We start from the raw sequence: 10,930 nt of genomic DNA, 5'->3' as shown, positions 1-10,930 counted from the left end.
ATTAATAAGAAGAATTTTGAAGTCGTAGGTGTAAGACATGAATTTTATAAAATAAAGTTTGATATAGGGTATTGATTAAGAAAGTGTCATTGGTTGATGTTTCATTGATCATTTTTTATTATCACTTTGTTCGCATTTGAGTTGTAGATTTTTTTTATCCTAAAATATTGTAGAGTTTTTATCCATTTAATCTATAATTTTGAGTATGGAGTATTGTAGTGAGAGTTTTATTTTGACTTGAGTTAGTATAGTTGAAAACTTATTAAAATTGACACATCTGTTTAAGATACCAGTATGAATAGCAACACGATCAGAGTGGATCCTCTCAGTTATTTTAATTATTAGATTATATGAAAAATATTTAAATATTTATCATCTAATTCTACTTATGAAAATAATTATTGGAAATAGTATATTTGAAGTGTTAAAGGAAAATAATTGTAACCTCAAAACCTTTGTCAATATCAGTGTTTTTCAATTTTAACATGTTTAGCCACGTCATATTATGATATAGGTGTTTAAGACTAATTTATTATCACAGTATAATGATATATGAATGTAAATATTTATTTAAGTTAATATATAATATATTTTTTTATCTAGAGTCTTTCACACACTTACTCAAGATCTCAAAATTTAGTCTCATGCTATAGAAAATTTTTTATCCAGAGTCCTTCACACACACTTGATATGCATGGTCTCAAAAAAACATATTGTACATAAAGATAGTTCTTTTTAAAAAACCAAAAAAAAAACATAGATAGTTTGCATTATATATGTCTTTAAGGTCAATGCGTCTTATTTCTTGAAAACAAAATCATGGGCCTGACTTCAAATATGGAGGATTTTGTCAATTATTTGCATGTCTTTGATAAGCATAAACTCACTTGCTACACTGATTGAATAAACATTATTTAGTTTCCTCACTAACACAAAAATAGCCATTTATATCACCTAATTTATGTCTAATAGTCATTTTTGTAATGAGATTTAGTTTTGACTAATTTGTATTATGAGAGTGAATAAAAACATCACATGTAAAGAATAGACAAAATATACTTGGGGAGAAAAAGACATAAAAAACAACACTTTGATAATATTAACATCATTTAAAACACAAGTCGGTAACTTATTAACAAGATATATGAAAATTGATACAATTTTTATGTTTATGTAGTAGTCTTTTTTATTAGTTCAGCTTGGCTTTATGCATTACATCTTTTATTCAATGCAAATTTAATATAAAAGTAAGAAGAAAAATTATTTAATTAGATCTTGCTTCTTAATTTGGTTTTCAAAAGGATTACCCTGCATAAAGTCTTACTGTGAGATGAGATTTATATTTGTAAGCTGAAGGAATCATATGGTGGATCTAAAATGAATTTGGGTAAAAAAATTGTTTTGTTCTCTTTAAGGTGCCCCATACTTGAGGAAGGTTGATCTTAATAGTTTTGGTACCTATAAAGAACTCTTTGTGGCAATTGAAAATATGTTTAGTTGTTTTACAATCAGTAAGTTTCTTTCTACTTACTATCCCATTTCAACATTCTTTTTGTGTCTCTTGCTACTTTATCTTATTCATATCAACAAATATTCAAATAATCATACTAAAAAATAACTAAATAAAATGGTTTTGATATAACTAATTTCAATTGAAAAGGATAATATGATGGAATTGGTTTTTTAAAAAATTAAAATGATTTTTGTGCCACATATTCTAATGATGTTTTTATTTATAAGATCAGGTCAATGTGGTGCTTGTGGAGTTTCTTCTAATCAAGAAAAATTAAGTGAAAGTCGATTGATGGATCTTTTTCATGGTTCAAAATATGTTCTTACTTATGAAGACAATGATGGATATTAGATGTCACTTAGTGATGTTCCCTAAAAGTAAGTGCAATTTCATTATTAATAAAGGGTGACAATGAAATCATTGAAGTTAAGAAAGATTAGTGTTTTTATCTTATTAGTAAATGCTTATTATAGGTCAATATGTTATGCTTGCATATTGCCTTATAAAACTGTCATTGCTCATGCTGATTTGAATCTCTACATTTCATTTTAATACTTGTATGTTACCTTATAAAACAACATTGGGCTCTGAGCAGCACTGAGTTCAGCAATGAAGTCATGTTATGTACTAGCCTCTAAACGATTTAAACTACACTTTTGATATAATTGTGCCATGTACAAAGTTATGTTTGATTACCAACATGTTAAAAAGAGAGACTTATTGACAAATTTATTGGCAACATGTTGGAAATCTATATTTGTTAACTCTTTCATTTATTGTTTTTTGTTTCCCTACTTCATTTATTTTTATGTATTTCGAAATATGGTTTTGATAATAATTTCTAATTGATACACTAAAGTAATTAGCCTTCTTTTTATGACCTTAGCCTTTTTCATATTCTTCCTAATATTCGATGTTTTCTATAAACAATTTTTTGCTTCGAGCCTTTAATATGATTTGAGACTCTTATATTCATAAGTTAATTTATGAGTTATTTGATTCTCATTAACCCTAGCGTAATGATTAATGAATTTTCACGATTTTGGATTAGAATTTGATATGCATTCCTATTTCTCTTTTATTTTCTCTTTTCGTTCCATTATGCTGATTTTTTAAAATGATCTAAGTGTTGTGTCTGTGTTGTTTGTTGAAACGTTACAGGATGATTGTAATTTAATCTGTGAATTTGTAATAAAAGCTTTTGATATTTTTTTTATGAAATCTCAAGGCGTTGGAGTTTTTCATTTATTTTTATTCTAACAACTAGTTTGAATAGTATTTATGCAAAATCTCATTGTGATATTTATAAATTAGTATGTTTATGTACTTGAATTCTTTCGTGTAAAAATAATTTACCCCATCTTACTCTAAATTGTTATAGCTGTCACATAATTTTTTTAGATATAACCCTAAAATAAGAATGAATGAACGAAAAATTAAATAAGTTATAAAAAAATTGAAACAATAAAGAACATTTTTTGTAGGAAGTTGTCTTTTTTAACCTTACATAGAGAGTGCTTGAAGATACAAAGGTTGTCTATAGGTGGATTGATAAACAATTGTCTATAAAATGTGTAACGTCCCGGCAACTCACAGGGACCGTTGACTGCCCCCACAGACCACCACCAGGCTTTCCAGTGTGCTTTGTCCTCACTCGCACACTTTCTGGGAAAACTTCCCAGAAGGTCACCCATCCCAGAATTACTCCAGGCTAAGCACGCTTAACCATGGAGTTCTTATGAGTCAGGCTACCGAAAAGTAAATGCATTTTGGTGATATGAGTAGCCAAATCAATTCCTTTAAGCTATCCTTCAACCGTATAGTCCCATACCTATACAGTCTCCAGATCCCTCTCATTCCGGTGTATGTTCGATTCATCCATGTGTCCCTTCCACCGGAAGCCTTGCCAGGAGCCGCTCCTTGTCTGTGCCCCCTGCACCATGCTCCCTGCACCGGCGTCACTCCCCGCCCTCTTATCAGTGCCCGGGTGTCACAAAATGTCATTAGATAGCACTTTCTTTATAAACACTCTATTAATAGACATCTCTCCAATAGAGAGCAACTAAAAACACTATCTATTAGTAAAAAAAATGCTCTCTATTAAACATTTTGTTGTAGTGTATGCATAATTCTGTGTAACCTATTTTATGATAGTTAAAAGCTTAGAAATTGATTAATATGCTATCGAGAATGCCCATTCGTGTTTTGAATCAGGTAATATAACCCTGGTTTAGCTAAGAAACGCAAGCTTTATGATCATTAAAATGTTTAAAACACTAAGAATAAACTCAAGAAGTGTTAAATTATACAAATAAAGCTCAAAAAAGGAAGTGAGAATTTGTTGATATCATAGGGCATTACTGATAATGTTGGACGTCGCTGCGATAATGACTTCTTTAAGTTGGTTGTTGTTGAGCGAGGGTTCTTTTCATTGGGCGACACCAAAGTGGTTTATGTTTCAAAATTGTTTGTATTGCTTAGTTTGTCGATACTACATTTTTTACTTGTTATATGATAAATCTTTTGTGTATTACTTTTTTTTCTTTGCTAGTTTGTTTCATATGTTTGCGTTTTTGTTTTTTTTACAATGATTACCTTGTCGATGTAAATATATGAAAATACATGTTTAATGTTTTCTTTGAGAGATAATGAACCAATTTTCTAAGTTGTGGGACAATATTTGATCTTGTTAGGTTTAATTTTGGAACAAAACCATAATTTAGAAGCTTGTGATGTACATGTCTTATATTATTATAGTTATATTTATCGGAGGATTGTTTTGATATAAAATATATTTTGGATAAGTTATTTTTTAAATATTTGTAAAAAAATATTTTATTTTAGTAGTATTATATTATTAAAATGAGATGTTGGAAGTATTTGTTTTTTTTAAATAATTGTTTTCAAATATTATATATATATATATATATATATATATATGTATATATATATATAAAAGTAAGTTTATATTTCATATGACAAAGATTATTTGTATAATTATTATGTAATTTTATCACCAACTTATTATATATTTTAAGCAATTTCATTTTTATGATAAGTTATCTTTCTTGCAGTTATTTTTGAAATTCTATTTAAGTTTATTGCATTTCTTAGCTTCACTTTATTTTAATTTTAATTTTTTTTATCTATACATCATATTTTAATTTCCAGGTAATACGATAATTGCCATTCAATTTTTATATTTAAGTTTTATATGAAAACATCTAAAAAAATTACATTTATTGTTTGGTTGCCTCCACAATAGTTTATAAGTTTAGTTCATTAGTGTTTGATAATCATATATTTTTGTTATAATGGATAAATTTTACGTTGTTACATATTTCATATTATATTTACGGAGATTTGTATTAGGAATACATACTTATTATATTAGAAAATTTTGAAGGGTCTTCGGGAAAAAAAATATTAGAAAAACATATAAAACATAACATTAATGAACACGAGTTTAAAAGTAATTAACACAGTCTCAATTTAAAAAATTGAATGTGATATATTTTCCATCGAATTCCTAACACATGTTTATCTTTAATTTTTGAGATTAATCTAAATATATTTGAATTAAAAATTATATTTAAATGGAGGAACTTAAATTTTTTGAACATGATTGCTTCTTTGGGGCTTTTTTTAAAGAGAGATGGCATGTGGTGGATGGTTATGAAAAATCATTTGTGAGTTATTGGCATGTTGAGCAATTCCTTCACTTAATTAATAATTCCATGTACGATGATGTGGCAGCAACATGGAAACATGGATGTAAAATGTGCCAATAATTAGTTTAGTGCACATGGCTTGCTTCATTTCCCCAAATCAAAGATTGGTTAGATATTCATAAAAGCAATTCCACACCACTAAAACATGGTCCACCAAACTTCTATGCATAAATCATTATCATTCTTCTGTCAATTATCTCATATTTAAAAAATAAATAAATAAATTATGCAACTATTCTTCAAGCCATGCCATGTGGTTCAATTATTAACTTTCATTTAAATAAAGAAATAAAGTTGCTTTCTTGAGATGTGCTAATAATAGTAGTTTCTTTTGTAGATAGAGAAATCACATAGGGTTTTGTTCAAAGTATTATCATTATCATAATATACATTCCAAACATAATTAATATGCATTGTTTTCGATTAGTTTTAAAAATTAATTACATTTTAAATGTCTTATAAATTTTATTAAATTTATAAAAAAATGTTGTTTTATTAAGTTTTTAAATTATTTTTAGCTTTTGTCTAAATACTTTGTTGTTTAACAAACATGACTGTTGTTGTTTTTGGTTTTTCGTCTTTATTACACTGATTAATTCGATTATTTGTTTTTTTATTGTTCTTCAATTTGCTCTTAAAAAAGGAAGAAACAAATTGACAAATAAATTAGAAATTGAAAGATGAAGGTAATGATCGTATGATTTCACTTTACACAAAATCAAATGATAAAGTCTTTACATGAAAAAAAAAAAAAACATATTTTAAATATTCACTATACTGCCATTTTACACATTTAATTAAAAATATCTAAATTTATAAAGTTTTTAAAATTTAGTTAAGTTTTTATTTTTAAAAAAAATGTTAGAGTTTAGGAAAAAGTTTAAGAAGTATTTGAGTAATTTATATTAGAAGATTTGTTCAGCGTATTAAAATAGTTTTATATAAAATGAAAATGCATTAGCAAATATCATCGATAAAAAAAAATTAATATAATTTGTTTTACTGTTTTATGTCCCATTTTAACATAAAATAAAATGGTATCTCAATGTCTTTTTATTCAGTGGTATTCTTTTTTATCATAACAATATTTTAATTTAAATTGCTTAATTATATCTTCAGTAAACAAGTACAAGCAAGTTTAATCTAGAAAGTTTAATTTGAATATCATAAGATTGATAATTGATTAAAAATATATTTTATAATAAATATCATCATAGTCAAAATCAAAATTTAACTCGTAAAATTGTAAAAATATATAGTTTTACATAATAATTTTGATTTAGATCTCATGTATAATCATCACAGGACGAAATTATTAACAAAATCGTAAAACTAAAGGAACTGTTTTTTTTTATAAATTATTTGTTGTATCACTTGCTCACCTTTTAAGTGAATGAATTGAGTTAATATCCTACTTAATATCCTACCTAATTAGATTTCAATTGATTTTCGTGTAAGAATTTCAATCTCATTAGTCAAATATTAAATATGAATGAGCAGAATTTTATTTATGAACTCATTAAAAATATTTCATTTAATTTTACAATGCACGTATTTAATTGACCTTGGTGATTATGTTTGAGGTACATATTTGTGGTGGACCATTTTTCTTTCTACAAAATATTATTTTTCTTGTCTCTTTTTGTATGACACGCGTGGTCCCTTTAGCCTTATATATGACATTTTTTTTACTATTTTCCCTTCCTTCTCACTTGCTTAACTTGATTGTGTAGTAGTGAAATTAATTGAGAATATTGGAATATAAAACAGAATGAATATGTGTTGGGTTCGTGCAAGTCTAATGATTACGATGTAATTGAGAATTATAATTTGATAGAACAACTTTAATGCAGACTTTAAAAGTAGAATTTTAAACTTAAAAATCTGAGTCTTATTATTAATAATATTATAATAATAATAAGCATATCAATTTACTTAATTAGTGTTTTATTCATAAATCTTACTTATTTCAAAAATTATTTCAAAATAACTACTATAAGTTAATTGATCAAATTAATATATCTATTTTACATATTTTCACGAAACAATTCATTCAATTTATTTTATTTATTAACACTTCATATTGTTTATCACAAGTTAATCTCATACAAGTAAAAATCAAAATTAAATAATAATATCATCTCATTAAAATCAACACAAAGTCAAGAGAGTCATAATAAAGTATAAATTATTATTAGCTTTCTTTACCTTATATAAAACTATTGACTCACAGTTGCTTATAAACTCTATATCTCACACGATCTTTAATCATACAAAGAATATTTAAATTAACGATCTGAACATCACAAAAAAACAAAAATACATAGAGAATTTCCTAAGGTTACAAGCAGGCTTATAAATACCACATGCAAGTAGATCAAGGATTGAGCTTAAGAATAAAATACAATTTTAACTTATTATATTTACAAAAATGATCAGTTTATTGCATTGTCCTTTGTGTCAAAAGTAATAAGATGAACCCGAATCTTAAAAGAAAAAAAATGTAGAGTAAAAAATTTAGAGAGATGACATAAAAGGTTTAGGAAAAATATTTTAGAGAAATAAAGTTTTGTATAAAATAAAACCGATTTTAATCTAATTATATTTATAACTTGATATTTAATAATAAAACATTTGATTATTATTTATCATAAATTCTTTCTACATTTAACTATTTTTAAATTCTAACAATTCATTTTTTATATAAAATTATTAATTATATGATGTTTGATAAAAAAAAAATATTAACGAATAATAATAATAATAATAACTAATACAAAGTGAAGTTTGTTATGTACATGTTTTAAAATATATTTAATATTACAGGTTAATAAATTTTACAATTTTATTAAATATGTATTATTGTATAAAATGGTTTTAAATTTTATATTTGAATAGTATATTAGGTAGAGGTCTTAGGTTGAATTTAAGGTTGGAGATTTTTGAGGAACACTATAGCAAACCGAGGAAAGATATGTAGAGGTCAATCGAGCACTGTAGTGGACTGGGATAGGTCATACAACAGGTCGATCGAGCACGGTAACAGATCGGGGTAGGTCATGCAGGAGGTCATCGAGTACTATACCATATCGGGCAGGACGTGCATGAGATTAATAGAGCTATTCCTACCCGATTTGTTGGGAAGTTCGACTACACTTTGTTTCGCTCATCCAGAATGTGTGCGAGAGTATCTACAGAAGACACTTTGATGCCTAAGTCAGTAAGTGACCCTTTAGTTGGCTAAAGATGCGTATAATGTGCATGATGTTCCAAACTCATACATGAGACCTTTATATAGTAGTTGTAATGGGTCTTTACCTTTTGCTCGCCTAATGACAACACAATCACACCTTAATATGCATTGGGAGTTTAATAAGTTATTATCATTGATAATCTAACCATGTTGTCGGCTTGGTGGGCAACCTGGCCGGCTTAAGTGGTCGGCCTGATGGGTTGTCAGCTTGGTAGTCAGCCTAGGTGGTCGACCTGGTCAGCTGAGTACCTGTGTATTATACGACCACATGTCGACCAGTTAGGCCTACTATCAAGCTGACAACATGATCAGATTATCAGTGGTAAGAACTCATTAAACCCCTAGTACATATTAAGGTGTGATTGAGCTATCATTACATCAGTGAAAAGTAAAGGCCCATTACAATAATTGTATAAGGGTCTCAGGTATGACTTTAGAACATCGTGCACACAATATGCATCTTAAGTATCAAAGTGTCTTCTACAAGTACCCTCCCACATGTTCCGGATGAGCGAAACAAAGTGTAGTTGAGCTTTCGAACAACTCGATCAATCTCTTGCACGTGTTGTTTGATGTACTATAGTACTCAGTCGACCTCTTGCATGACCTGCCCAGTCTACTACGATGCTTAACCAACCTCTTGCATGACCTGCCCTGGTTTGCTACAGTCATCGGTCGGCCTCCTATATATCCTTCCTCAGTTTGCTACAGTATAACCTTGAATTCGGCTTAAGACCCCTACACCCCAAAACACGTATCATGTGATCATAGTAAAAGGAAAACACATCCATAGATAAAAAAGGCAAACTCATGAAATTCTAACAATATATAAACTCAAACAATTATAACAATTCAAACATTCAATATACAAGATTATTCAATTCAATCGCAATTAACTTCACTAAGATACAAACATGATCTAAACTCAAATTTCAGAATATATATGTATTGAATTGAACGTGGGTGAAATTAATTGACGTCTGTTGTTCTTACAACAGACGAAAATTTGAGTTCTTTTTAAAGAAAATTCACCAATATTTTCTTCCACTTAAACCATGAAAAATAAATATAAAACACAAGAATACACTACAAAAATTTCCAGAATTTTAAAAGTAGTAACAACCAATGAAAAGTGCAACAACCAATGAAAATGCAACAACTAACATACAAAAAACAAAAAATGAAACTAACTGTGAAGGTGAGGGAGTAGACAAATGTCGTTGTGAGGGTGAGGAGAAAAACACGCACAATAATGGTCTGAAAATCGCCATCGTAGTTGTCCTAGAACGCTCCTAAGAACTGCACCAAAAGCCAATGAAAACAAATTTTAATCGGTGCAAATGAAAGATAATGGTTCCAAACGTAACATAATCGGTGTAAAATGATTTTAAATGGTGCAAAGTGGAAGAAAACTTACTTGAACGTTAATGGTGAACGAGAGAAAGTATAGGAAGAAGTTGAACATAACGAGAGAGAAAACACATAACTGGTGCTGGTGTTCTACAGTGGGTGAAAATGCAGGGTATTTGACGTCAACCCCCCTTCCCACATGACGTCTAAGTGCTCTAAAACTTCGGCCCCTTCCCAGCCGACGTCTAAGTGGTAAAAAAAATCAATATTGACGCTCAAAATGAGGTAATTTCGCACCTTTTTGACATTTGAGGAGAGGGAGGTTGATAATGCTAATTCTTACCATTATCTAAGCATCATTTTAGTAGCAAAATCAACTCTTCTTTAGCTTATTACTTGCTTAAATCCTCTCTTTTATTTAGTTTTAGTATTTATCTATATTTTGAGCTACATTACGTAAATAATACTCTAATCCCTTATTTTTTGATCTATTTTGATGTTAGGAAGATCCTCCATTACATTGAAGAGCCTTGGTGATCCAAGAAGTCATTGATTTAAAAGTCATTTTCGCTTAAACGATAATAATTTAGCTTAAGCGAGAATGATTATCTTCTTTAAGAAGTTTATTCTCGCTTAAGCGAGAATAATTTAGCTTAAGCAAGAATTCGGACAGTATATATACTCACGAGGCAGAAAGAAAAAAGTGTCTTTGGTTCTTTGGAGGCGCGATTCCACGTCTGGAGCTCATGGAGGGCGCGAGGAGCTTGTGGGAACATCTCCTCTTCTTCCTTTGGGTCTCCTTCTTCTTCCATCTTCCATGTTTGTAAGATTTAGGGTTCTCCACCAGATTCATCTTGTTAGGGTTAGATGTAGCCTATGAACTCTTGTGTAATGAATAACTGTTTCGTATTTATAAATGCCTTTTCTATCTATTACTAGTATTCTTGTTTCCGATTTTAAAGCTTGCATGTAATGGGGACGTTCATGACTTGATTTTGGGGTTTCATTGAGCCAGGGATGGGATATGAAATCTTGAACTGAAACAAGAGTCCTTGTGGGTCATTGAGTCAGGGATGGGATATG

This window comes from Vigna umbellata, chromosome 5, assembly GCF_029865625.1.
Source record: "Vigna umbellata cultivar VRB3 chromosome 5, Vumbellata_1.0, whole genome shotgun sequence".
NCBI classification, from domain to species: domain Eukaryota; kingdom Viridiplantae; phylum Streptophyta; class Magnoliopsida; order Fabales; family Fabaceae; genus Vigna; species Vigna umbellata.
The sequence above is the reverse complement of the archived record's forward strand: the minus strand, read 5'-3'. Positions refer to the sequence as shown.